The sequence below is a fragment of the Lithobates pipiens genome, unplaced genomic scaffold, assembly GCF_037356315.1.
Source record: "Lithobates pipiens isolate NorthernLeopardFrog02 unplaced genomic scaffold, aLitPip1_a1.2 Scaffold_1, whole genome shotgun sequence".
Lineage (NCBI taxonomy): Eukaryota > Metazoa > Chordata > Amphibia > Anura > Ranidae > Lithobates > Lithobates pipiens.
Window position 1 is genome coordinate 64,922,905 of NW_027507685.1, and position 26,250 is coordinate 64,949,154.

Below are 26,250 nucleotides of genomic sequence, written 5' to 3' on the forward strand. Positions count from 1 at the left end.
TATAACCCAGGTATTTCACCTCCTCCATTCCCAAAGCACATTTTTCAGGGTTTATTGTAAACCCCTCCTTCCAAAGAGAGTCCAGCACTGCCTGCACTTTGGGCAAATGTGATTCCCAGTCTTTGCTAAAAATTACTATATCGTCCAAGTATACTGAGGCATACTTCCGGTGAGGTCGTAAAATCCTATCCATTGCTCTCTGGAACGTGGCTGGAGCAGTTTGCAATCCAAAAGGCATCCTTTTGTACTGAAAACTCCCCTTTGGGGTAAAAAAAGCCGTTTTCTCTCTAGCAGCCTTAGTCAACGGTATTTGCCAATACCCCTTGGTAAGGTCTAATGTAGTGATATACCTGGCTGGACCTAGTCTCTCGATAAGCTCATCTACCCGGGGCATGGGGTAGGCATCAAACCGGGAAACTTCATTAAGTTTCCGGAAATCATTGCAAAATCGCAGAGTCCCGTTGGGCTTCGGTACCAACACAATCGGGCTCGACCACTCACTCTGCGATTCCTCAATAATCCCTAGGTCTAACATCTTTTTTACTTCCTCTGAAACGGCCTTCCTTTGAGCCTCTGGGATGCGGTAGGGCCGGACAAAAACTTTGACTCCTGGTTCTGTGACAATATCATGCTCTATGACACTAGTGAGCCCTGGCAAGTCTGAAAATGTTTCTTTATTTCTCTGCAAGAACTCCTTTGCCTGCTGACTTTGGGTTTTAGACAGGGTATTTCCTACTTGGACACTCTCCACCCCAACCCGAGGCTCAAGTTTTGTACTAGCCAGGGAGGTCACTGGTTCCCTGTCTGTCCAGGGCTTTAACAAGTTTACATGATATATCTGGAAAGGTTTCTTCTTGCCTGGCTGGTGGACTCTATAATTTACCTCTCCCACTTTTTCTACAACCTCGAAAGGGCCTTGCCATCTGGCCAAGAACTTACTTTCCACAGTAGGAATCAACACTGCTACTCGATCCCCCACTTGGAAGTTCCTAATTTTGGCTGCCCTATTATAGACCCGTCGTTGAGCCTCCTGGGCTTTTTGTAAATGTTCCTTAACTAGCGGCATCACAGTTTGGATCCTCTCCTGCATTTGAGAGACATATTCAAGAACACTTTTATGCTGAATTGGTTCACTTTCCCATTCTTCTTTAACAAAGTCCAGTAATCCACGAGGTCTCCGCCCATATACCAATTCAAAGGGCGAAAACCCAGTGGAGGCCTGGGGCACTTCTCGGATAGAAAACAGGAGAGCTGGTAACAGGCAGTCCCAGTCTTTCCCATCCCTTTGTACCACTCTCTTGAGCATAGACTTAAGGGTCTTATTAAAACGTTCTACCAATCCATCTGTTTGGGGATGGTAGACCGATGTGCGCAGCTGTTTAATCCGGAACAGTTTGCATACATCAGCCATAACCTTCGACGTAAACGGGGTGCCCTGGTCTGTGAGAATTTCCTTGGGAAAACCTGTCCGTGTAAACAACTGGAATAACTCCCGTGCAATAGCCTTAGAGGAGGTATTCCGCAGGGGTAGCGCCTCAGGATATTGAGTGGCATAGTCGAGGATCACCAGTATGTAAGAATGACCTCGAGCCGACTTTACCAAGGGACCCACTATATCCATGGTTATCCTCTCGAATGGGACCTCAATTATGGGCAGAGGGACCAACGGGCTCCGGAAATGGGTCGCCGAAGTGGTCAACTGACAGGTGGGACAAGAGGTACAGTATCTCCTTACCTCTGCTTTCAAGCCTGGCCAGTAAAACCGGTCGGCGATCCGTGCCTCCGTCTTTTCAACTCCCAGGTGTCCCCCTAAAACATCATCATGGGCCAGGTCCAGGACCTTGCATCTATACTGTTGGGGGTACCAATAATTGTTCTACCACATTTTCTCTCACTTTAGTAACCCGATAAAGCAATTCATTACATATTGAAAAATGTGGCCACCGCTCATTAGCACCTGGCTCTTGGGGCTCCCCATTTATTACTACAACCTGTTCCCGTGCCCTGGCCAAAGTGGGGTCCTGCATCTGGGCAGTACCAAATGCCCCCTGGGGAACACCCAAATCTGGCAAGTCAGGGGTAGAGGCCATTTCCTCATCCTCTTCCCCCAGCATTATCTGAAGCGGGGAAGGTTCCCCCCCTTCAGTGTTCAGGTAGGTCTGAGAACCCCACATATTGACATCTTTAACAGTATCAGCACTATTTTCATCATTATTAACCAAAGTCTTGGCGTTTTTATCAACTGGGTCCATATTACGAATATGTGGCATCTCAGGGTTATTACCCTCAACAACAGGAACAGAGGGACTAGTTTCTTCCCAGTCTCTGGAGCTTTCAGATAGTTCTCCTTGTCTCCAAAGTTTTGCAAATAACAGACAGTCACGTCCTATGATAACGTCATGTACCAAGTTCTTTACCACCCCCACCTCTTGAGTACCTGTGCCACGTGCTGTGGAGATGGACACCGAGATGAGAGGGTACTCTCTAGTGTCCCCATGAATGCACACAACCCGCAAATTTTTGCTTACCGGACCGATCTTCCCAATTACTCTAGGGTGAACCAGTGTTACCATGCTTCCAGAGTCCAGCAAAGCCTGTGCAGGGTGGTGGTTCACTTGGACTTCACACTCAAACTTCCCCTCTCCAAGGTCAAGATGTGTTGTACACGCTTTATGGGCATAAAAATACCCCCTCCGAAGAACCCCGCATTCCATGGGTTCTTCCTGCAATGGGCAGTGGGCCCGGGTATGGCCCCAGGCATGACATCGCCAACATTGTACATCCCCTCCTCTCCGATCAGGAACAGGTCGCTGAGGGGGTAACGGGTGTGACTCTTGGCCTTCCGGGGTGTTGGTTCCAGGGCTCCTGGGGACATCCTTTCGAAGGGCGGCAGTTGATCGGAAAGGCCGTGGCAGACTGGCAATCAAATAAGAACACAGTGCTGTAAAAAGCTAGGAGGGTGCTGCTCACCCCAAGTAGATACAAATAGAACTAGTTCCCCCACAAACGGGGTTTTTAGGCAGCGAGAGACAGTAATAGAAGCCAATAGGAGTAGTATAAAAGGTATTTTAATAATAATTGGTAAAAACAAACATGAGCTTCACCTGAACACTTGGATAACAGACAAAATCATGTATATAAAGTACATATAATGTCACATGGAAGTAAAATAACAGACACAACTATGTTACACTGTATGAGTAGATAACAGTGAAAGCATAAAGCTAACGCGTTTCGACCCCAAAGGGGGTCTTCTTCAGAGATGGTGGTCTGTTAAAAGAAAAACAAGATTACACTGAATAAATAAATCCGGTGTTATACATATTAGGGATACCCAATATTAATTTAAAAATGGTTTACCCAATAATGTACTTCCAGGTAGGTAAGGTGGATTATAGTGCTTCAGAAAAAAGGTTCTCCCATAAGGCAATGTCTCAATTTCCTTTAGGCATCTTGAGTGGTACCTGGTCCGTATGTATTGCCAAGATGCCAGATGGAAGAGGAGGCAGCGTCACAAACCCACTGGCGTGACTCGCGGGAGGTCACACTATTGCCTTGCCCCCCAGAAGAGGAAACTCCGGGGGGTAGGTGCGAGTAAGGGTGGGCCCTTGACGCTTGGTGGGGCCAAGCAGATCCTCCACCACTGTATATCGTTCCACCATCTCGACAAGGCGGTTCACGGTTTTGGGGTCTCCATGGCTGACCCACCGTTGAAGGTCGCCTGGCAGTGACCTTAAGTATCGGTCCAGCGCAACCCGCTCCACAATTTGGGGGCCAGACAACACTTCGGGCTGCAGCCATTTTTTTACTAGTTGCACTAGGTCATGCATTTGAGATCGCGGTGGCCGGTTTGAACGATACTTCCAATGGTGCACTCGTTGGGCCCGAACAGCCGTAGTCACCCCCAACCGAGCCAGTATTTCTGCCTTTAGTTTTTGATAATCTTTAGCATCTTCTGGTGGTAGGTCAAAATAGGCTTTTTGAGGATCTCCGGTGAGGAAAGGAGTAATTAAGCCGGCCCACTGGTCCTGGGGCCACCCTTCTCTCTCTGCCGTCCTCTCAAATGTTGCCAGAAACGCCTCTACGTCATCACTCAGGGACAACTTCTGCAAAAAATGGCTTGCCCTTATGGTCACCTGGTTTCATGGGGCAACGGCCACTTGTTCACGGCCCTGAGAAAGCTGCTGCACTGCTTCTTTTAAGGCCGCCATCTGAGCCTGCATAACCCCTTGTTGGGTCGCTAGCTGGGCTGCTAACTGGGCCACCAACTCGTTGTGGTGCGTTTTTTGTACCTCCAGCTGGGTTGCTAAGCGCTGATTAGCTTCCTCATGGCGAGTCTGCGCTTGTATATTAGCTAAGGACAGCTGTTTAATTAGCTCCTCCATTGTTTCAGCTTTCAACAGTTGTGCAGCTTTAACCCAGGACATAAATTCACTGTACTGTCCCTTTAAATGTCAGTTCAAATCCAATACAAAAAAAAAATAAAAAATAGCAAGAAAAACGCCTGTTACTTTGTCCTGCCCGCATTCGAGCACCACTTGTAATGTTCGGGGGGACCAGGTAGATCACAGGACAAAGGCTTTTCACACAGCAAAGGGTTTATTAAACTTAAATAGCTTTACAGCAGCCAAAAACAAAAGGAAAAAGGTCTGTAGTCTGACCGACTTGCAAAGTCCAGAATAGCTGTCTTTATCAAAACAGAGCTTAATCTTGATGGCAGGTAGCTTCCCCTGCCAGGAGCCTTCCAAACAGGACACTGCTGTCCACTTCAGTTGCCGCAATCCAAAATAAACACCATCCACCATGTCTTTTCCACTCCTCCACACCCATCTACCACTTCCTGTCTTGTTTTTTAAAGACACTTCCTTAACAGGTGGGTTATCAATTTTATTCCCTTAAAGAGACCACAACCCAAACAGAGGGGAAATATAGCGTCCTTCCAGGACCCAGCCACGGCGTCCTGTACAGCTGATACAAAAACTTGCAAAGATTTGGCTTAGGGTTTATATAGGGGTTTATACAGGGGTTAAGTCCTGGGGAAAAAAGTGTGGGAACTCCCACCCAAGATCCACTCCCCCACCAAAAAAAAATAAAAAAATGATACGCTCATATGCATATATATTTCACAGAAAATGCAGTGCAACATTTATTGTAAAGTGCCAGTTTACAAAAACAAAATAAGTTGTCAAACTAACAGATAATCACCACAAGAACGGAGGGGGACAGCAGAATGGAGGGGGACAGCAGAACAGAGGGGGGCAGCGAGGAAAATTGGAGGGGGACAGCAGCAGAACGGAGGGGGACAGCAGCAGAACGGAGGGGGACAGTAGCAGAACGGTGGGGGACAGTAGCAGAACGGTGGGGGACAGCAGAACGGAGGGGGACACGGAGGAAAACTGGAGGGGGACAGCAGCAGAACAGAGGGGGAGTGGGGGACACAGCAGCAGAATGGAGGGGGAGTGGGGGACAGCAGCAGAACGGAGGGGGAGTGGGGGACACAGCAGCAGAATGGAGGGGGAGTGGGGGACACAGCAGCAGAATGGAGCAGGAGTGGGGGGCACAGCAGCAGAATGGAGCAGGAGTGGGGGGCACAGCAGCAGAATGGAGCAGGAGTGGGGGGCACAGCAGCAGAACGGAGGAGGACAGTAGCAGAACGGAGGGGGACAGTAGCAGAACAGAGGGGGACAGTAGCAGAATGGAGGAGGACAGCAGAACGGAGGGGGACATGGAGGAAAACTGGAGGGGGGCAGCAGCAGAACGGAGGGGGAGTTGGGGACACAGCAGCAGAATGGAGGGGGACAGCAGAACGGAAGGGGACATGGAGGAAAACTGGAGGGGGGCAGCAGCAGAACGGAGGGGGAGTGGGGGACAGCAGCAGAACGGAGGGGGAGTGGGGGACACAGCAGCAGAATGGAGGGGGACAGTAGCATAACGGAGGGGGACAGCAGAACGGAGGGGGACAGCAGAACGAAGGGGGACACGGAGGAAAACTGGAGGGGGGGTAGCAGCAGAACGGAGGGCGAGTGGGGGACAGCAGCAGAACGGAGGGGGAGTGGGGGACACAGCAACAGAACGGAGGGGGAGTGGGGGACACAGCAGCAGAATGGAGGGGGAGCATGCTCATTGTAACTAACAAACTGTGTGCAACACACTAACCTGGACGTTTTTTAATGACACTGGCAGGCGGCAAACTCATGGCGGACCTCGTGGGCGGGAGGACTCAGAGGCTCAGCTCAGGAGAGGAGAAGTTGGACTGGAGAAGTCTGGCAGCTCAGTTGGGCTGCACTTCTGGCAATGTGCTACAGCAGCTGCGGGAGTAGTCGGCGGCGGCCCCCGGGACTGTCTGGCACTGAATGGGCAGTGGGCACAGGCTGGATCCTTACCAGCAGTTGGTGTGGCTCTGTCTGGTGTGGTTCTGTGGCTGGCTGCTCTCTCTTGGAGGCGCTGCTCAGCCTAGCAACCAGTTACTCAGGCATATGCAGGATGCGGCTGCTAACGGGAACTGAGTTCCTGTTGTGGAAAAAGTATAGGAACTCTGTTCCCATGCATTCCCGCAGGACTTGAGCCCTGGGTTTATAGGTCACTTAGTTGAAGTCAAGCTTTATTACATAGAATACATTTTATTATACAGAAAATTACAAATGTAAAGAAAAAGAACCATCATAATAGAAATAATTATTATATTTATTACATAACGTACATGACTAAACTGACATAGTTCCTTTAAAGATATCTATGATCGCAGCATACATTTTCATTTAATATCATAAGCATTGTAATAACAGTACAATGCAATATTAGTTATATGTGACAATGCAATATAAGCTTACTTGAAATCTCCTTTCATGTTATGAGTGCTGCCTATCTACTGACCAGCTCTTCCCACAACTTCCTGGATTCCCTGCATGCCTTGCTCCTCTGCTACTTTTGATTTCTGTGGACTACAGATCCCATGGTACCTTGATGCTTGCAAGCAATGATTCCTGTACTTACCCTGCTGGCTCTGTTAACCTGTTGTCGCCCACCCACTGCCATATGACGGTGGAGCAGTGCTGTTCTTATTCTGGGCCGACGTCATATGATGGCGGCCCATTAGCACAGGGCATATGCGAGATCACGGGCATGCAGCCCTGCACTGTTGGTGGCGGTGTGTCCCTGAGACACAGCGTGTCACTGACAGGGGTGAACAGCCATTGGGTATGACAGTTCACCATGTGATCAGCCACGATTACGTCACGGGCCATCACAAATGGGTATTCCCTGCTTAAGACCATGCATGCGCACGATTGGGAGCATGCAGCGTGGTCATGTCGGTGGTGGCGTGTTCACAGGAATTCAAATGCCAATTCCGATTGTGAGTAAAATTCAACATTTGAACCGATCAATTGTAGTGGATCGGTAAATGAATCAGAGGAAGAATGGATCCCTCCTAAAAGGGCACGGTGCTCTGGAAACCAGGCAGCCACCAGCAATATACCCCAGGATCAAATTCCCAGGCCCAGTACCAGTGCTGCCGCCAGCGATAGACCAAGGCCCACTACCAGCGCTGCCGCCAGCGAAAGACCACAAGAAATGCCCAGGCCCAGTACCAGCACTGCCACAGCATCTTGCCCAAAGGCCAGCACATGAACTTCAAATCCGCCAACTACCAGCACTGGAGTGCCACGTCCCCCAAGAGCCAGAGCCACTACACTTATTCCAGCTGGTCTTGCCAATCCAACATGGCTGCCTTCCGACTCAGGATCAGCAAGAATTCCCCCTTTCCCCACACAGCCAGGTGTGCAGGCCAATACACAAAATTTTACTGAAATGTATTGTTTTTATTTATTTTTGCCCAGTCTTTGCTAGAATTCATTGTGGACCAGACCAATTTATATGCCCAGCAGCATATTGCCAACAACCCCCAATCATCATAAGCCCATCCGTTTAAGTGGAAGGATTTGACTCTGGAGGAGTTCAAAGTGTTTATGGGCCTCACCATAAACATGGGGCTTACAAAAAAAATTAAGGACATGCATATTGGTCCACCAACCCCATCCACCACATGCCCATTTATTCTTCCGTAATGTCCAGGTTCCAATACGAGATGATAATGCGCTTTCTTCATTTCAGTGAAAACACCCAGTGCCCTCCCCGCAATCATCCAAATTACAATAAATTATACAAAATTCGCCCACTCATTCATTTCTTTTCCCAACGATTTGCAGAACTCTATGTCCCTAATCAGCATATACAGTGGGGTGAAAAAGTGTTTGCCCCCTTCCTCATTTCCTGTTCCTTTGCATGTTTGTCACACTTAAGTGTTTCGGAACATCAAACCAATTTAAACAATAGTCAAGGACAACACAAGTAAACACAAAATGCAATTTGTAAATGAAGGTGTTTATTATTAAAGGTGAAAAAAAATCCAAACCATCATGGCCCTGTGTGAAAAAGTGATTGCCCCCTAAACCTAATAACTGGTTGGGCCACCCTTAGCAGCAACAACTGCAACCAAGCGTTTGCGATAACGTGCAATGAGGCTTTTACAGCGTCCTGGAGGAATTTTGGCCCACTCATCTTTGCAGAATTGTCCTAATTCAGTTACATTAGAGGGTTTTCGAGCGTGAACGGCCTTTTTAAGGTCATACCAAAACATCTCAATAGGATTCAGGTCAGGACTTTGGCTAGGCCACTCCAAAGTCTTCATTTTGTTTTTCTTCAGCCATTCGGTGGTGGACTTGCTGGTGTGTTTAGGATCATTGTCCTGCTGCAGAACCCAAGTTCGTTTCAGCTTGAGTACACGAACAGATGGTCGGACATTCTCCTTCAGGATCTCTTGGTAGACAGCAGAATTCATAGTTCCTTTTATCACGGCAAGTCTTCCAGGTCCTGAAGCAGCAAAACAGCCCCAGACCATCACACTACCACCACCATATTTTACTGTTGGTATAATGTTCTTTTTATGAAATGCAGTGTTCCTTCTACGCCAGATATACTTGGACACACACCTTCCAAAGAGTTCCACTTTTGTCTCATCGGTCCACAGAATGTTGTCCCAAAAGTCTTGGGGATCATCAAGATGTGTTGTGGAGAAATTGAGACGAGCTTTGATGTTCTTTTTGCTCAGCAGTGGTTTTCTCCTTGGAACTCTGCCATGCAGGCCATTTTTGCCCAGTCTTTTCCTGATGGTGGAGGCATGAACGCTGACCTTAACTGAGGCAAGTGAGGCCTGCGGTTCCTTGGACGTTGTTGTGGGGTCTTTTGTGACCTCTTGGATGAGTCGTCGCTGCGCTCTTGGGGTAATTTTGGGCGGCCGGCCACTCCTGGGAAGGTTCACCACTGTTCCATGTCTTCGCCATTTGTGGATAATGGCTCTCACTGTGGTTCGCTGGATTCCCAAAGCTTTGGAAATGGCTTTATAACCCTTTCCAGACTGATAGATCTCAATTACTTTCTTTCTCAATTGTTCCTGAATTTCTTTGGGTCTCGGCATGATGTGTAGCTTTTAAGGATCTTCTGGTGGACCTTACTGTGTCAAGCAGCTCCAATTTAAGTGATGCCTTGATTGTGAACAGGTGTGGCAATAATCAGGCCTGGGTGTGGCTAGAGAAATTGAACTCAGGTGTGGACAACCACAGTTATAGTATGTTTTAACAAGGGGGGCAATCACTTTTTCACACAGGGCCATGATGGTTTGGATTTTTTTTCACCTTTAATAATAAACACCTTCATTTACAAATTGCATTTTGTGTTTACTTGTGTTGTCCTTGACTATTGTTTAAATTGGTTTGATGTTGCGAAACACTTAAGTGTGACAAACATGCAAAGGAACAGGAAATGAGGAAGGGGGCAAACACTTTTTCACACCACTGTATGTATAGATGAGTCCCTGGTACCCTTTTCAGGCCGGCTAGGAATAAAGCAATGCATTCCTAGCAAAAGGGCCAAATATGGAGTAAAATTTTATAAGGTTTACTAGAGAGTCAAAGGATATCTGTATGTGTTCTGCACATACGAAGGAAGAGATTCCCAGCTCCAGCCCCCTGAGTGCCCGGCCTACATGGGCACAACTGGTAAAATGATATGGGACCTGGAATACCCACTGCTAAAGAAAGGTTACCACATATACCTGGATAACTTCAAAACCAGCCTCCCCCTTTTCAAACACCTACACCTCGCAGAAACCCTGGCCTGTGGAACCTCCAGAAAGAATAGGAAGGGCTTCCCACAAGCTATAGTGAATAAGAAATTGTGAAGGGGAGAAAGAGCAACTTTGAGATGCAACGAAGTGCTGGCCTTGAGGTGGGAGGATACTAGGAATGTGTACATGATGTCCACCATCCATAATGACACTACAGTTTAAGTTCAGAGAAGATGAGGTCCCATTGAAAAGCCAACATGTGTCGAAGATTACAATCTCTACATGGGGGGGTGTATTTCAATGACCAAATGCTTCAGTCCTATTTATCAATAAGTAGGTCCTGTTTCTGGTACAAGAAAGTAGCAATCTATTGAATTCATTTGGCCATTTATAATGCCTACATAATTCACACCAAATCCACAGAAAGCCCTGCCCACTAATTAAAATTAATCAAAGAAGTTGTCACGTCCCTCATCTACTATCAAAGACCCCCCCTCCAGAAAACCTTCGCTCTGATGCTGTTAGCCAACTTCATGAATACAACTTCCCGGACAACATTCCACCACCTGAAGCAGGCCAAAGACGCCAAAAAAGATGTTGAGTATGCAGCAAAAAAGGATTTCGAAGAGATACCAGCTACCATTGTCCCCAGTGTCCCTCCGAAACTGACATTTGCATTGGTGAATGCTTCAGACTATATCACACATCCCTAAATTATTAGCCAATATTCTTAACCACTTCCCCGTTTTCATCATCTGTGCTGACCATTTCCCATGCTTCCTCAAATAGCCATGCCACTGCCTTCCACATCAAACTGACCCTGGCCTGCTTTTTGACTATGCCTTTGCCAACCGTTTGGACTGCTTTGACGTGAACTGACTCTGGCCTGTTTTATCAACTACGCTTCTGCCTACTGCTTGGGCTGCTTGCATGTGAACTGACCCAGGCCTGTTTTATGGACTATGCTTTTGCCTACGGTTTGGACTGATCTGTTGCCCTGCTACTGTAGTACACATGGGTCTCACATGTGAGGGGCTCCACAAATCTTTTTCTGGATGGAGAAAACTATTTTTTTGTTGTCTCCGGGTTTCGTAATTTCCCTATTAGTGTCTGGAGTCTGGTGGCTTCATAGAGATTTGGGTGGGTCGAAGCCTCTACCCCTGTGCCCCTGTGCACAGGTCTTACCTGATTGCAGCCCTCAGCCTTCTGCTGACTTACTGTGATCATGCCTCTGCCTGCTGCATAAACTGACCACACCTCTGCCTGCTCCCTGGTCTATGGAAATAATTAGCTGTAGCAAGAGGCAGTATGTTTATAAAGGGCTGGAGAGTGGTACAATAATGGGTGCAGACAGATAACAGTGTACCAGGACCAATATTATGGCTGTGCTGGCTGTCTCTACTTGGACAATTTCTATGGACAAATAGAAATGCTGCCTGCTGCCTGGACCAATTCTCTGCTCTAGAATTTATTTTGGAGTGTAATTTTTGGTGTGTAAATGCTATGTGTTAGAAATATGAAGAGCCTTCAAAAATGATAGGTTGTCAAGAAATTAGATGTGTAATTTATGCGTGTAGAACGCCTGAAGGTGCTACTTCAATGATGGGCCTCTGTATGTGGTCAGGATGTGTAAAAGTCTCACACATGTGGTATCACCATACTCAAGAGCAGTAGCAGAATATATTTTGGGGTGTCATTTTTTGCTATGTACATGCTATGTGTTTTAATTTTTTTCCACATATTCCAAAAACTTCTGGAAAAAAAATGAACCATTCAAAAGACTCATTATGCCTCATATATTGTACGTTGGGGTGTCTGCTTTCCAAAATGGGGTCATTTTGGGGGTATTTTTACTTTCCTGGATTGTTAGTGTCTCAAGAAATGAGATAGGTCTTCAGTACATCTGGTGTAGGGATGAGCCAAACACCCCCCAGTTCGGTTCGCACCAGAACCTGCGAACGGACCGAAAATTTGCGTGAACTTTAGAACCCCATTAAAATCGATGGGACTCAAATGTTCGAAATTAAAAGTGCTAATTTTAAAGGCTAATATGAAAGTTATTGTCCTAAAAATGGATTGGGGACCTGGCTCCTGCCCCAGGGGACATGTATCAATGCAAAAAACAATTTTTTTAAAACTTCAGTTTTTTTCGGGAGAACTAATTTTAATGACGCTTAAAGTGAAAAAAAAAAGTGAAATATTACTTTAAATATCATACCTGGGGGGTGTCTATAGTATACCTGTTAAGTGGCATGTGTTTATCATGTTTAGAACAGTCCCTGCACAAAATGACATTTCTAACGGAAAAAGGTAATTTAAAACTGCCTGGTTCCCGGCAATATGGATGAAAATCATTGAGAAAAATGGCATGGGTAGCCCCCCTGCCCATTACCAGCCCCTTGGGGCCCCCAGGCCCTATATACTCAGAACAGCAGTATACAGGCGGTGCAAACAAGACAGGAACTGTGTAGGTTTGTTGTGTTAAGTAGAATCTGTTTGTAATTTTGAACTGGTACATTTTTAATGTGTAGCTCCAGTCAAAAAAAACAGTTTTTAAGCTTTTGGAAAAGATAGGGAAGGGGTTATGACCCCTGTATAGTTGTCTTCTTCCGTTTGCAAGTAGGAGACGTTTGTAAGTTGCATGTTTGAAAGTATGGGCCTGCCCTATATGCTCTGCAGAAATTTGGGCCTAAGGTGTTGGTATTGCCACAACACTGTAAGCCCTCAAAGTTACTTTTGGTGGGCGCTGGAACGCCCTGCTGTGAACTATTATATCAAGAATTGTAATTACATGCCATTGTTGAACAGTGGTAGAAAAATTGGGCCTTTGGTGGTTGTGGTGGTGGTGGTGCCACAACACTGTACGTCCTCACAGTTACTCTCGGTGGGCACTGGAACAGGCCCTGCTGTGAAATATTATATCAAGAATTGTAATTACAAGCACCTGTTAAACAGGGGCTGAAAAATTGGGCCTTAGGCACTGGTGCCACAACACTGCAACACCTCATAGAAACTCTAGTTGGAGAGCAGGAATGAGCCCTGCTACAAAGTTTTGTATCAAAAATTGTAATTACACGCCCCTGTTAAACAGGGGCTTAAAAATTGGGCCTTAGGCATTGGTGCTTGTGCCAATACACTGCAACGACAAACAAATATTGTAGTTGAGCGCAGCAACGAACCCTCCTAAAAAATATTGCAATAAAAATTTTAATTACACACCCCTGTTAAACAGGGGATGAAACACTGGGCCTTAGGCACTGGTGCTGGTGCCCTGCTGCAAAGCATTGCATCAAAAATTTTAATTACATGCCCCTGTTAAACAGGGGCTGAAAAATTGGACCTTAGTCACTGGTGGCAGCGCCCAGAACCAAAAATGTTCTTCCAAGCTATCAGCAGGATCATTGAGGAGGAAGAGGATAGTCAGTCAGCATAACAGGATAGTCACTCACCATCAGCATAGGCAGTCTTGAAGGGATGTGACATTCATGAAAAATTACATCAGCTTCAGGTGCTTGGTAGCTGGTGGTGATCCAAGACTGATTCATCTTTATGAAGGTCAGTCGATCAACCGAGTCGGTGGACAGGCGCACCCTGTGATCGTTTGCAAAGCCTCCAGCAGCACTGAATGTGCGTTCCGAAAGAATGCTGGATGCAGGACAGGCCAGTAGCTCAATTGCGTACTGTGCAAGCTCTGGCCAGTGATCCACCCTCAAGACCCAGTAAGCCAGAGGATTTTCGGTGAGAAAGGTGTCCAAGTCTGACCTTGCCCCTAGGTATTCCTGCACCATGTAAATCAGACGCTGGCGATGGTTGCTGGAACCGATCATACCTTGGGGCTGCGGACTAAAAAATTGTCTGAACGCATCAGTCAGATGGCCACCATCTCCACAGCTCCTTCTGTGACTGACCGCAGCCTCAGCAACACGTTGTCCAGGACCAGGAATTTGTGACCTCCCAGTCTCTGGGAACACGTTGTACAAACCTTTCTGCAAGGCCTCCCGGAGATGTGTCATCCTCTGCTCCCTCTGCGATGGCAAGATAAGGTCCGCAACCTTACCCTTGTACCATGGATCAAGGAGGGTTGCCAGCCAGTAATGATCCCTCTACTTGATCCGAAGAATACGAGGATCCTTCCGCAGGCTTTGCAGGATCAGGGAGGCCATGAAGCATAGGTTAGCTGAGGCATTCGGTCCAGAGTCCTCTGGGTCACTAAGGATGACATGAGCCGCAGCCACCTCCTCCCAGCCACGTACAAGTCCATGGGTTTCTTGGGACTGTAAATCATCCCTAAAAGACTGCTGCTGATGCTGAGTGCCAGGCTCCACCTCCATGCTTACACAATCCTCCTCCTCCTCGTCCTCTTCCTGTGTGATCGGCGGGACAGCAGGAACACTGTCTGGATAAAGGGGGCCTTGAGAGGTAAGGAAGTCCTCCTCTTCCTGCCTCTGTTCTGCCTCAAGTGCATTGTCCATTATTCCACACAGCATGTGCTCCAACAGGTGGACAAGAGGTACAGTGTCACTGATGCATGCACTGTCACTGCTCACCATCCTCGTGGCCTCTTCAAATGGTGACAGGACAGTGCATGCATCCCTGATCATGGCCCACTGGCATGGGGAAAAAAAACGAGCTCCCTGCCCTGGTGCCATAGTCGCACAGATACTCATTGATGCCCCTCTGCTGCGTGTGCAGGCGCTGCAGCATGGCCAATGTTGAGTTCCACTTGGTGGGCATGTCACAGATTAGGTGGTTCTTGGGCAGGTTCAATTCCTTTTCGAGCTCAGCCAGCCGAGCACTGGCATTATATGACCGGCGGAAATGCACACAGACTTTCCTGGCCTGCCTCATGACATCCTGTAAGCCTGGGTACCTGCTCAAGAACCGCTGCACCACCAAGTTAAAGACGTGAGTCACACAGGGCGGAGGGCGGAGAGGAGGTTGGTGCCATTGTCGCAAACCACCAATCCTGGCTTAAGCTGGCGTGGCATCAACCGCCTCTCAGCCTGCCTCTGTAGAGCTGACAGAATATCTGCCCCAGTGTGGCTCCTGTTCCCCAAACACACCAGCGCAAGCATGGCATGGCATCTTTTTGCCTGCGTACTTGCGTAGCCCCTTGAATGCCTACAGACCACCACTGGTTCCAAGGACAAAGCACAGGAAGAGGCCATGGAGGAAGAAGAAGAGGAGGGGTGGAAGAGAGAGGTGTGTCACAACCAGTAGTAGCATTTTGGAGACATGGTGGTGGAACAACCTCCAACACTACTGTACCTTGTCCTGCATCCTTCCCAGCTGCCAGAAGAGTGAACTAATGTGCTGTGAAAGATAGGTAACGACCCTGCCCATGCCTGCTGGACCATCTTTTGTAATATGCACCTTACCGCTGACTGCCCTGTCCAGCGAGGCATGGACATTGCCTTCCACATGTCGGTAGAGAGCCGGAATCGCCTTTCGTGAGAAAAAGTGGCGTTTGGGAACCTGCTACTGAGGTACCGTACATTGCACAAACTCACGGAAGGGGTCAGAGTCTACCAACTGAAAAGGCAGCAGTTGAAGTGCTAGCAATTTAGACAAGCTAGCATTCAACCACTGGGCATATGGATGGCTGGGAGTAAACTTCTTTCGACGGTCCAGCAGCTGGGGCAGGGAAATTTGCCTGGTACAATAGGACATCGGTGTAGTGCTAGCAGAGTGCCCGCAAGTACTTGGCTGTGACACACCTAATTCTACACCTTCATTCCTCTCAGTGCAGGTTTCAGAGAGGACTGAAGGTATAGAGGAGTTGGAGATCCAAGCTGATGAGGAGCAAGGAGAGGTTTGCATTGTTCTTTAAGGTACACTTGCCAACGAACTGCATGGCAGGTCAACATATGTCTGATCAAGCATGTGGTGCCCAAGTGGCTAATCTTTCGGCCACACGAGATATGCTTGAGACATACGTTGCAAATAGCAGTGGTGCGATCTGATGCACTTGTCTCAAAAAAGGCCCACACCAAAGAACTTTTGGAATAATGTGCAGGCGGAGCTCTGCAGTGTGATTCAGTCGGTTTGCTGCCCTTAAGCCGAGCCCTGGAGGGCATCCTGCCTCGTTGGAGATGTGCCTCATCTTCCTCTCTCCTATCAGGCACCCACATGGAGTAAGTGACCTCATCATCCCCTCAATCCTCATCACTGGAGCAAACATGGCAGTATGCTCCAGTTGGTGGAACATGACTGCCAGATTGCTGTCCTTCTTGGGCATCCCCTCTCCCTGGGGTCACGCTACTGCCTTCCTCTAGCTGGGTATCATCATCAGAACCTTCAAAATGCTGGGCGTGTTCCTGGAGCATGTACCCAACACTGTGCTCAAACAGTTTGGGGGACATGGTGGGTCTAGGGAAGGAGTGACTGATGCCATTGAGACGAGGGAAAAGGCCACGTTGGCAGCTGCTTTGCCAGTACCCTGAGCCTGGGTGAGAGAGGATGAGGAGGATGAGGAAGGCTTGGTCATCCACTCTACCAAGTCTTCGGCGTGTTGCGGCTCAACATGTCCAGCTGCCGAAAATAAGGACAAGCATGTCCCATGGCCACGTGCTGATGACGATGCACTGCGTCCATGACCAGCACTGTTGCCTCTAGACACAGAGCCTGCTTGCCCTCTTTTTTTGCCTTGTGCCTGTCTGCCTCTTCTTGTTGGCCTTCCAGATATACTAATTGCCTGCAGGGAGATGAGATATAGATGTATAGGATCTGAAGAACACAAGCAATTGGGGTAGCTTCAGGTGTACACCGTGCAGGTGGGACAATACACCGACTGTAACTGCTGCAGCTGCCTGTGGTATAGGACTAGAACAACACCAGAAATTGGGGGTAGCTTCAGGTGTACACCGTGCAGGTGGCACAATACACCGACTGACACTGCTGCAGCTGCCTGTGGTATAGGACTAGAACAACAAGAGCAGTTGGGGTAGCTTCAGGTGTACACTGTGCAGGTGGGACAATACACCGACTGTAACTGCTGCAGCTGCCTGTGGTATAGGACTAGAACAACACCAGAAATTGGGGGTAGCTTCAGGTGTACACTATGCAGGTGGCACAATACACCAACTGTAACTTCTGCAGCTGCCTGTGGTATAGGACTAGAACAACAAGAGCAGCTGGCGTAGCTTCAGGTGTACACTGTGCAGGTGGCACAATACACCGAGTGTAACTTCTGCAGCTGCCTGTGGTATAGGACTAGAATAACACCAGCAATTGGGGGTAGCTTCAGGTGTACACTGTACAGGTGGCACAATACACCGACTGTAACTGCTACAGCTGCCTGTGGTATAGGAATAGAACAACATGAGCAATTGGGGTAGCTTCAGGTGTACACTGTGCAGGTGGCACAATACACCAACTGTAACTGCTGCAGCTGCCTGTGGTATAGGACTAGAACAACATAAGCAATTGGGGTAACCTCAGTTGTGCACTGTGCAGGTGGCACAATACACTGACTGTAACTGCTGCAGCTGCCTGTGGTATAGGACTAGAACAACACAAGCAATTGTGGTAGCTTTAGGTGTACACTGTGCAGGTGGCACAATACACTGACTGTAACTGCTGCAGCTGCCTGTGGTATAGGACTAGAACAACACCAGCAATTGTGGGTAGCTTCAGGCGTACACTGTGCAGGTGGCACAATACACCGACTGTAACTGCTGCAGCTGCCTGTGGTATAGGACCAGAACAACATCCGCAATTGGGGGTAGCTTCAGGTGTACACTGTGCAGGGGGCACAATACACCAATTGTAATTGCACTAGGTTCAAAATAAATGAAGACACTGTCTCTGCCTATCTGTCTCTATGAGCCGCCGCAACACACTACGTAAGGCCGCCATGCAGGCGGCCTTATATAGAATGGGGCATGTACTAAACCCCCGGAGCTATAATTGGCCACAGGCATCCTGCCTATGGCCAATTATGGCTCTCCTCGCTGCCGGCACTGTGATTGGCCAAGCATGCGGGTCATAGTTCATGTTTGGCCAATCATCAGCCAGCAATGCACTGCAATGCTGCAGTGCATTGTGTGCCGTGAGCACCACTCAAATATGGCACAAACGGCCCATAAATTTCTGGTTTCGCCAGACAGGCGAACACACGGTGTTCGAGTCGAACATGCGTTCGACTCAAACACCCAGCTCATCCCTAATCAATGATTGTCACCATAGCTTGTAGACTATAACTTTCACAAAGACCAAATAATATACACTAATTAGAGTTATTTTTACCGAAGATATGTAGCCGTATAAATTTTGACCAAAATTTATGAAGAAAAACTACTAATTAGCAAAATTTTATGACAGAAACAGAGAAAATTGTATTTTTTTTACCAAATTTTCTGTCTTTTTTTTATTTATAGCACAAAAAATAAAAAATCCACTAGTGATTAAAAAAAAGCTCTATTTATGTGAAAAAGGACACAAATTTAATTTGGGTACAGTGTTGCATGACTGAGTAATTGTCATTCAAAGTGTGAGATTGCTGAAAGCTGAAAATTGGTCTGGGCAGGAAGGGGGTGAAAGGGCCCTGATGGCAAGTGGTTAAATTTGTGACACTGCAGTGCCTACTCACGGGACATATTGAATATATGTCACAAAATTCAGGGAAGTAAATGTGTTTGATTATTTACAAAGTAAGTGTAGCCCTCACTCCAGAGCAGCCACTGAATTGTTTTGTGATTTCTTTGCACACCTGAAGGCACACCTTGCTCACCCGGCACTTACCAACACATCTTAAGGTATTTCGAAAAATTACTTAGGCCAATAATAGCCTAAAAGAGGAGTGAATTAGCAAGTGAACTTACACAAATAAACAATAAGACAATAATGTTACTCTGAGAGATGTAGTCAAAATCCTGCTGTATTCTACCTATTAGTAATAAACAGAACTTCATTTATTTTACTTAGCAACAGTATATATAAAGACAGCCCTAATTTGCTATAACAGTCTCTGTTTTATCCCACTGGCCAGTGAATAATGAAAAATAAACTTTGGCTGGCAAAGTTGGGGCCCTTGAAGAAAGCACAAAAATGCCCATCAGACAACAGACTAATTGTGTAAGGCTAGTCTCATACCAGACTCAGAGCACCCTCTCTGGGTCTCTGGACACATGCTCTGATTCAGTAAAAATCAAGTTATAGTCAGACATGTCAGATTTTACACTTTCCATTTAAGTATATCCTCCCCAATGGAACCAAATAGGAGAAGTTCATTTTAGGGTTTACATACCTTTTAGGGCTGCTTTCACACTGCTCCATTGCAAAAATGCAGTAAAAACACATACGCATTTTGCCACAATTCCAGTGCATTTTGAACCTGTGAAAAAGGACATGTGACTTAAAAACTACAACAAAAAAAGCAACCGTGTATGCGTTTTGATGCGTTTCTGCCACATTTCTATTTATTTCAATAGGGCGGTGAATTTATGGTGCCACACTAAACGTGCACCAAAAATGTAGCATGCAAGACTTTTAGAAACGCAACTGACCCGCAACTGACTGGTGTGAAGAGTTCCAGAGGATTTAATGGTCATGCATTTTTCTTCCACTTTTGGTAAAGCAAAAACAGTAGAAAAATTGATCAGTGTGAAGGGGCCCTATGACTTGTTATGGTGAACAAGCCAAAAAAAGGAACGATTGGAAGAAATCTATAATTAAGGAAACACAATCTACCATTTCCGACCCCTCCTGCTAAAAATATTAGTTGCCTGGTTGTAATAAGTGGTCTACTTACTTACAACCATTTGACCAAAGCATTGTTGTGTGGGCTGTTTTCAGCACAGCCTCTATCACTTCTTGGTTTCATAAGGTGTAGATAATGGGATTCAGAAGAGGAGTCACTATGGATGGGACAACAGAAACTTTCTTATTAAAGTGAAGGGAATCACCACTAGCTGGTCTGATGAACATGAACAATATAGTGCCATAGAAAAGGATAACAACAAATAAATGGGAGGCAAAAGTGGAAAATGCTTTACGTCTTGCTGACGCAGAAGACAATTTGATTACCATTCGGGTAATACATGCATAAGATATCAAAGTTAAGAAAAGACACCCAAAAGTTACAAAACAAAAGGAATAGAAAGAAGCATTCTCAGCTTTTGTTGTATCAGAGCAGGACAAGCGCATCATTGGGATCAAATCACAATAGTAATGATCTATCTTATTCCCCTTACAGTACCTAAGCGTGGATAGTCTCAAGCATGGAATGATCACGCCAGTGAATCCAAATACCCATGACTAGGGATGAGCTTCGTGTTCGAGTCGAACGTACGTTCGACTCGAACATTGGCTGTTCGGCCGTTCGGCGAATTCCGAACGTTTGGGCCGTTCGCGTCAAAATTCGAGTGACGCGCGCGCGGACCACAATGCACTGCGGTGGCGCAGTGCATTGCTGCCCCATGATTGGCCAAGCATGCACTGTGACCCCGCATGCTTGGCCAATCGCAGCGCCGGCAGCGAGGAGAGCCATGATTGGCCACAGGCATCCTGCCTGTGGCCAATCATAGCTCAGGCTGTGTAGTGCACGCCCCACACTATATAAGGCCGCCTTTGAGGCGGCTTCGTGTAGTGTGTTACTTAGCATCTGAAGCAGTGGGTGTTCTGTGTACCTTCAACACAGTACACACCAATCGTTTTTGGCTGATTTCCTATCTTGCTGCTGTGTAGTGGTTGTTGTCTGTGCCCTGACTGCAGTATACACCACTATATTCACCTCACCTATATAGCTAGTGATCTAGCTTTAACCACTTAACAACTGCCCATTGCCGATTAACGGCTTCAGGGCGGTTGTTTAACTCTGAGAGGCCGTTAATTAACGGCCTCCCAGAATTCTGCTCTCGCGTGTGCGCACTCGAGAGCATCCGTGACCGCCGGGTCGCATCACGGATCGCGGTAAACGGCCGCTCATAGCGGCCGTTTACCACGTGATTGCTCCGTCAAATGACGGAGTGATCACTTGGAAACAAACCGGCGTCATGTTATGACGCCTGTTCCTCCCTCCCCTCTCTGTACCGATCGGTACAGCGGAGGGGAAAGAGATCGGTGTCAGCAGCGATGTGGGCTGCATCTGCAGTGCCCACATCGCTGCTCACCGAATTTAACCCCTCAATTCCCTGCCAATACTCTGCAATACCAGTGCATACTCTGCAGTACCCTGCCATTACTCTGCAGTACCCCGCCATTACTCTGCAGTGCAGTACCCTGCCATTACTCTGCAGTGCAGTACCCTGCCATTACTCTGCAGTGCAGTACCCTGCCATTACTCTGCAGTACCCCCCAATACTCTGCAGTACCCGCCATTACTCTGCAGTACCCGCCATTACTCTGCAGTACCCGCCATTACTCTGCAGTACCCGCCATTACTCTGCAGTACCCGCCATTACTCTGCAGTACCCGCCATTACTCTGCAGTACCCGCCATTACTCTGCAGTAACCCCCCATTACTCTGCAGTAACCCCCCATTACTCTGCAGTAACCCCCCAATACTCTGCAGTACCCCCCAATACTCTGCAGTACCCCCAATACTCTGCAGTACCCCCAATACTCTGCAGTACCCTGCCATTACTCTGCAGTGCAGTACCCCCAATACTCTGCAGTACCCTGCCATTACTCTGCAGTGCAGTACCCTGCCATTACTCTGCAGTACCCCCCAATACTCTGCAGTACCCGCCAATACTCTGCAGTACCCGCCAATACTCTGCAGTACCCGCCAATACTCTGCAGTACCCGCCAATACTCTGCAGTACCCGCCAATACTCTGCAGTACCCGCCAATACTCTGCAGTACCCGCCAATACTCTGCAGTACCCGCCAATACTCTGCAGTACCCTGCCATTACTCTGCAGTACCCTGCCATTACTCTGCAGTACCCTGCCATTACTCTGCAGTACCCTGCCATTACTCTGCAGTACCCTGCCATTACTCTGCAGTGCAGTACCCTGCCATTACTCTGCAGTAACCCCCAATACTCTGCAGTACCCCCCAATACTCTGCAGTACCCCCCAATACTCTGCAGTAACCCCCAATACTCTGCAGTAACCCCCAATACTCTGCAGTACCCTGCCATTACTCTGTAGTACCCCGCCAATACCCCGCCAATACTCTGTAATACCCTGCCATAAATTGCCATACCCAGCCATACTCAGAGATACCCAGCCATACTCGGTGATACCCTGAAATACCCAGCCATAGACGCCCCCCACCCCTCACCGCCCTCCGGTGCTTCTACCAACTCGCCAGTACGATCAAAGCCAGAATCTTTTTTTTATTTTTTATTTCAGGCTTCCCAGCCTAGAGGTGAGATGTGGGGTCATATTGACCCCCCAGATTTCACTGTAAAGAGGACCTGTCACCCCATATTCCTATTACAAGGGATGTTTACATTTCTTGTAATAGGAATAAAAGTGATCAAAAATATATTTTTGGGGAAAAAAATGTCAAACTAACATAAATAAAGTAAAATGAACAATAAAAAAATAAAATAAAAATTAAAGCGCCCATGTCCCCATGTGCTCGCATGTGCCACACATGTGAGGTATCGCCGAGAATGTTAGAGCGAGAGCAATAATTCTAGTCCTAGACCTCCTCTGCAACTCAAAACATGTAACCAGTAAAAAAAAAATTAAAGCGTCGCCTGTGGGGATTTTTTAAGTAGCGACGTTTGGCGCCATTCCACGGGCATGTGCAATTTTGAAGAGTGACATGTTTGATATCTATTTACTCAGCATAACTTCATCTTTCACTTTATGCAAACATTGGGCTAACAAGTGGTTAATAATAGAGCTTGCAGTCAGTAGTGTTAGGAGATAGTGCGTGCTGTCTGCGTGCTCTGTACCCAGTACATACCGCTATAATATAGGGCAGGCCCCTACTTTCAAACATCCAACTTACAAACATCTCCTACTTGCAAACGCAAGGAGACAGCAGCAAGTGAGATGAAAAAAGATGGACGACAAAACAAATTATACAGGGGTGATAACCCTTCCCTATGTTTTCCAAAAAGCTTAAAGATAGTTTTTTTGACTGGAGCTACACTTTAAAAATGTACCGGTTGAAAATGACAAACAGATTCAACTTAACACAACAAACCTACACAGTCCCTGTCTTGTTTGCACCGCCTGTATACTGCTGTTCTGAGTATATAGGGCCTGGGGGCCACACGCATTTCCTTTTTTTAATATGGGTACGGGGTTCCCCTTAATATGCGTACAAGACCCAAATAGGCTGGTAATGGGCAGGGAGGGCTACCCATGCCATGTTTCTCAATGATTTTCAACCATATTGCAGGAACCAGATATAACATTAAAACCGCAAGCAGTTTTAAATGGTGTTATTTCCGTTTAATGTCATTTTGTGCAGGGACTGTTCTAAACACGGGAAACACGTGGCACTTCACAGGCATACTACAAACACCCCCCAGGCACCATATTTAAAGGAATATTTCACTTTTTTTTTTTCACTTTAATCGTCATTAAAATCAGTGCTCCCGCCAAAACGGCAGTTTTTAAAACTTTTTTTTGCAGTGACCCATGTCCCCTGAGGCAGGAGGCAGGTCCCCAAACCCTTTTTAAGACACTATCTTGCATATTAGCCGTTAAAATTAGCACTTTCCAATTCGAACGTTCGAGTCCCATAGACTTCAATGGGGTTCTAACGTTCGTACCGAACGCGGGGGTCGTTCGCAAGTTCTGGTGCGAACCGAACCGGGGGGTGTTCGGCTCATCCCTACCCATGACCCCAGTATGAGCATAATGCAAACATTGGGACTCATAATAATGAAATAACGCAATGGATTGCAAATGGCAACATAGTGATCATACCCCATTGCAGTCAGGAGAGACATTTCTGTTAATCCAAGAGAAAAATGGAAATAAAACTGAGCCATACAACCAGCTGAAGAAATGTGTTGGTCTTCTGTTTTAAGAGACCACAGGAGTCTAGGGACTGTGACAGAGGGATACCAGAGCTCAAGGAACGACAGTCCACCAATAAAGAAGTACATTGGTATATGTAGACGTGGGTCTGCTTTGATAATGACAATGATGAAAATGTTTGCTGTAATGGTGGCAATGTAGATAATTAATAAAACAATAAAAAGCTAAAATCTTCTCTGTCCCTCAATAGAAAACCCTAAAAGAAGAAAATCAGTTATAACTGACTGGTTAAACTGATCCTTTCCCACCATGGTGATTTGTTAAGAAAAGCTCACAAACTCAATAATTTGATATATATATATATATATATATATATATATATATATATATATAAATAAATATGTACTAAAAAATTCCAAAAGTCTACACAACTACTGTTTCATAAAGGGGAATCTGTTGATCTAGAAATTTCAGTTGCCACAGTGGTTCTCAAAGAATGGGTATTGTGCGCCAAACAGATGTTTTAGAAAAACAAAAATTTTTTTAGAAATTTTAATTAAAATGTGTTTAAACCCTTAAAGAAAGTGGCAACTGGTCAAGCTACATGGACAATACTGAGCATGTTTTAATACTAAAATTAAAGAGCAACTCAAAATAATATTCAAATGTACCAATGATCATGAGTTGTTTATTATTTTAGGACCATATCTTGGTCACTATAGAGTACCTGCAGTTGTTTTAGGACTTAGCAAATATTTTAGGTATATTGATGAAGGGATGATTAAAGCTTCCTATACACGATCAGATTGTTGGCCAACAAAACCATGGACTTTTGTCCAAAGGGCGTGGCCCTAACTTGTCTTGCATACACACGGATCACAATTGTTGGCCAACAATCACGAACGTAATGACATACTACATGGTTTTTCAGCTCTTTAGTGCCACCCTTTGGGCTCCTTCTGCTAATTTAGTGTTAGTAGAAGTTTGGTGAGAGTTAACTTGTGCTTGTAACTTTTTAATTTTGTGCTTTTCAGTTCGTTTCTAAATGGCCGTTCGTCAACCAGACATGTTGTGGGATCGGAGAAGATAACGTGTTATTTATTATTGGCCTTGGAGTTATTGCTTTGACATTATTTTTTTGGTTGAATAATTATTTGATTTGGTATATTTTCTATATGTTTGGATGCATAGAATGCACTTTTTGGTTAAGTTTTATTGGCAGATAGCATGTCTAATTGTATTTGTTTTCTTTTTTTAATGCACAATAAAAAAAAAATGTGGATAATAATACTTGGCTATGTGTTTTTTACTTCAAATTACAGTTTGGGAGTTGGCAGTTACATTTAAAAAAATACAATGTAAAATTGACAAGGGACACCAACATAATTGTATCTTTGACCTTAAAAACTACGGGATAATGGTGTTGTGGTAACTTGCCCAAAAAATAATAATAATAATAATATTATTCTTGATATCACCAAAAAAAAAGCCTTTGAAAAAATAACTCCATCAGTATCACCAGCAAAGCAGCTTGATTATTATCCCATTAAAGAAGAAGCGAAAGTGTGCTGCATTTTGAGATTTCATAATTTGCCACGTCACAAATTCTGGCTCATCCTAGGTTCAGAGCATGCATGTTTTGTACTTTGGGCTTTTGTCCGACAAACTTGTGTACACATGTTTGGAAAATCTGACAACAGACATTTGTCCGCAGAAAATTTTAAAACCTGCTATCCAACATTTGTCCACGGAAAATTCTACAACAATTGTCCGATGGTGCGTACACACGGTCGGATTTTCCGCCAACGGCCTGTCATCACACATTTGCCATCGGAAAATCTGATCGTGTGTACGAGGCTTTAGTAAAAAAGTAAAATGTTCATTCAAAACAAGCGGTGCTCACTGCAGCCATCCAATTGTGTGAAGGAATAATTCCTAACCCATAGATATGATTATTGTAGATAATTATGAGCCCAGTTTGGGCAAACTTTCCATTTTTCATCCCTAATATAGTCCACAAGATTGCATCATTGTACACATGGTACACTGCGTTCTATTAGTAGGAAGCGCCAATAGGAAATGGTTGCCTTCATTTAGACTTAAATAAGTAATTGTACTGTTTTTACCTATTGTAAGGGATCTTCCCGGGGTAGGGTGTGTTTGGACACAGTTCACAGCAGACTTGGAGTTTGATAAAGCAGATCTTGGCGTTTATTCGTGGTACAAACAGTCCAGC

The 26,250-nt window shown here is 46.1% G+C and overlaps 1 pseudogene; it reads right to left on the minus strand.

Moving 5' to 3' along the window:
- Positions 1 to 19,870: 19,870 nt before the first annotated feature.
- LOC143987213 (olfactory receptor 6N2-like) lies at positions 19,871 to 24,325 on the minus strand (annotated as a pseudogene).
- Between the last annotated feature and the right edge of the window lie 1,925 nt (positions 24,326 to 26,250).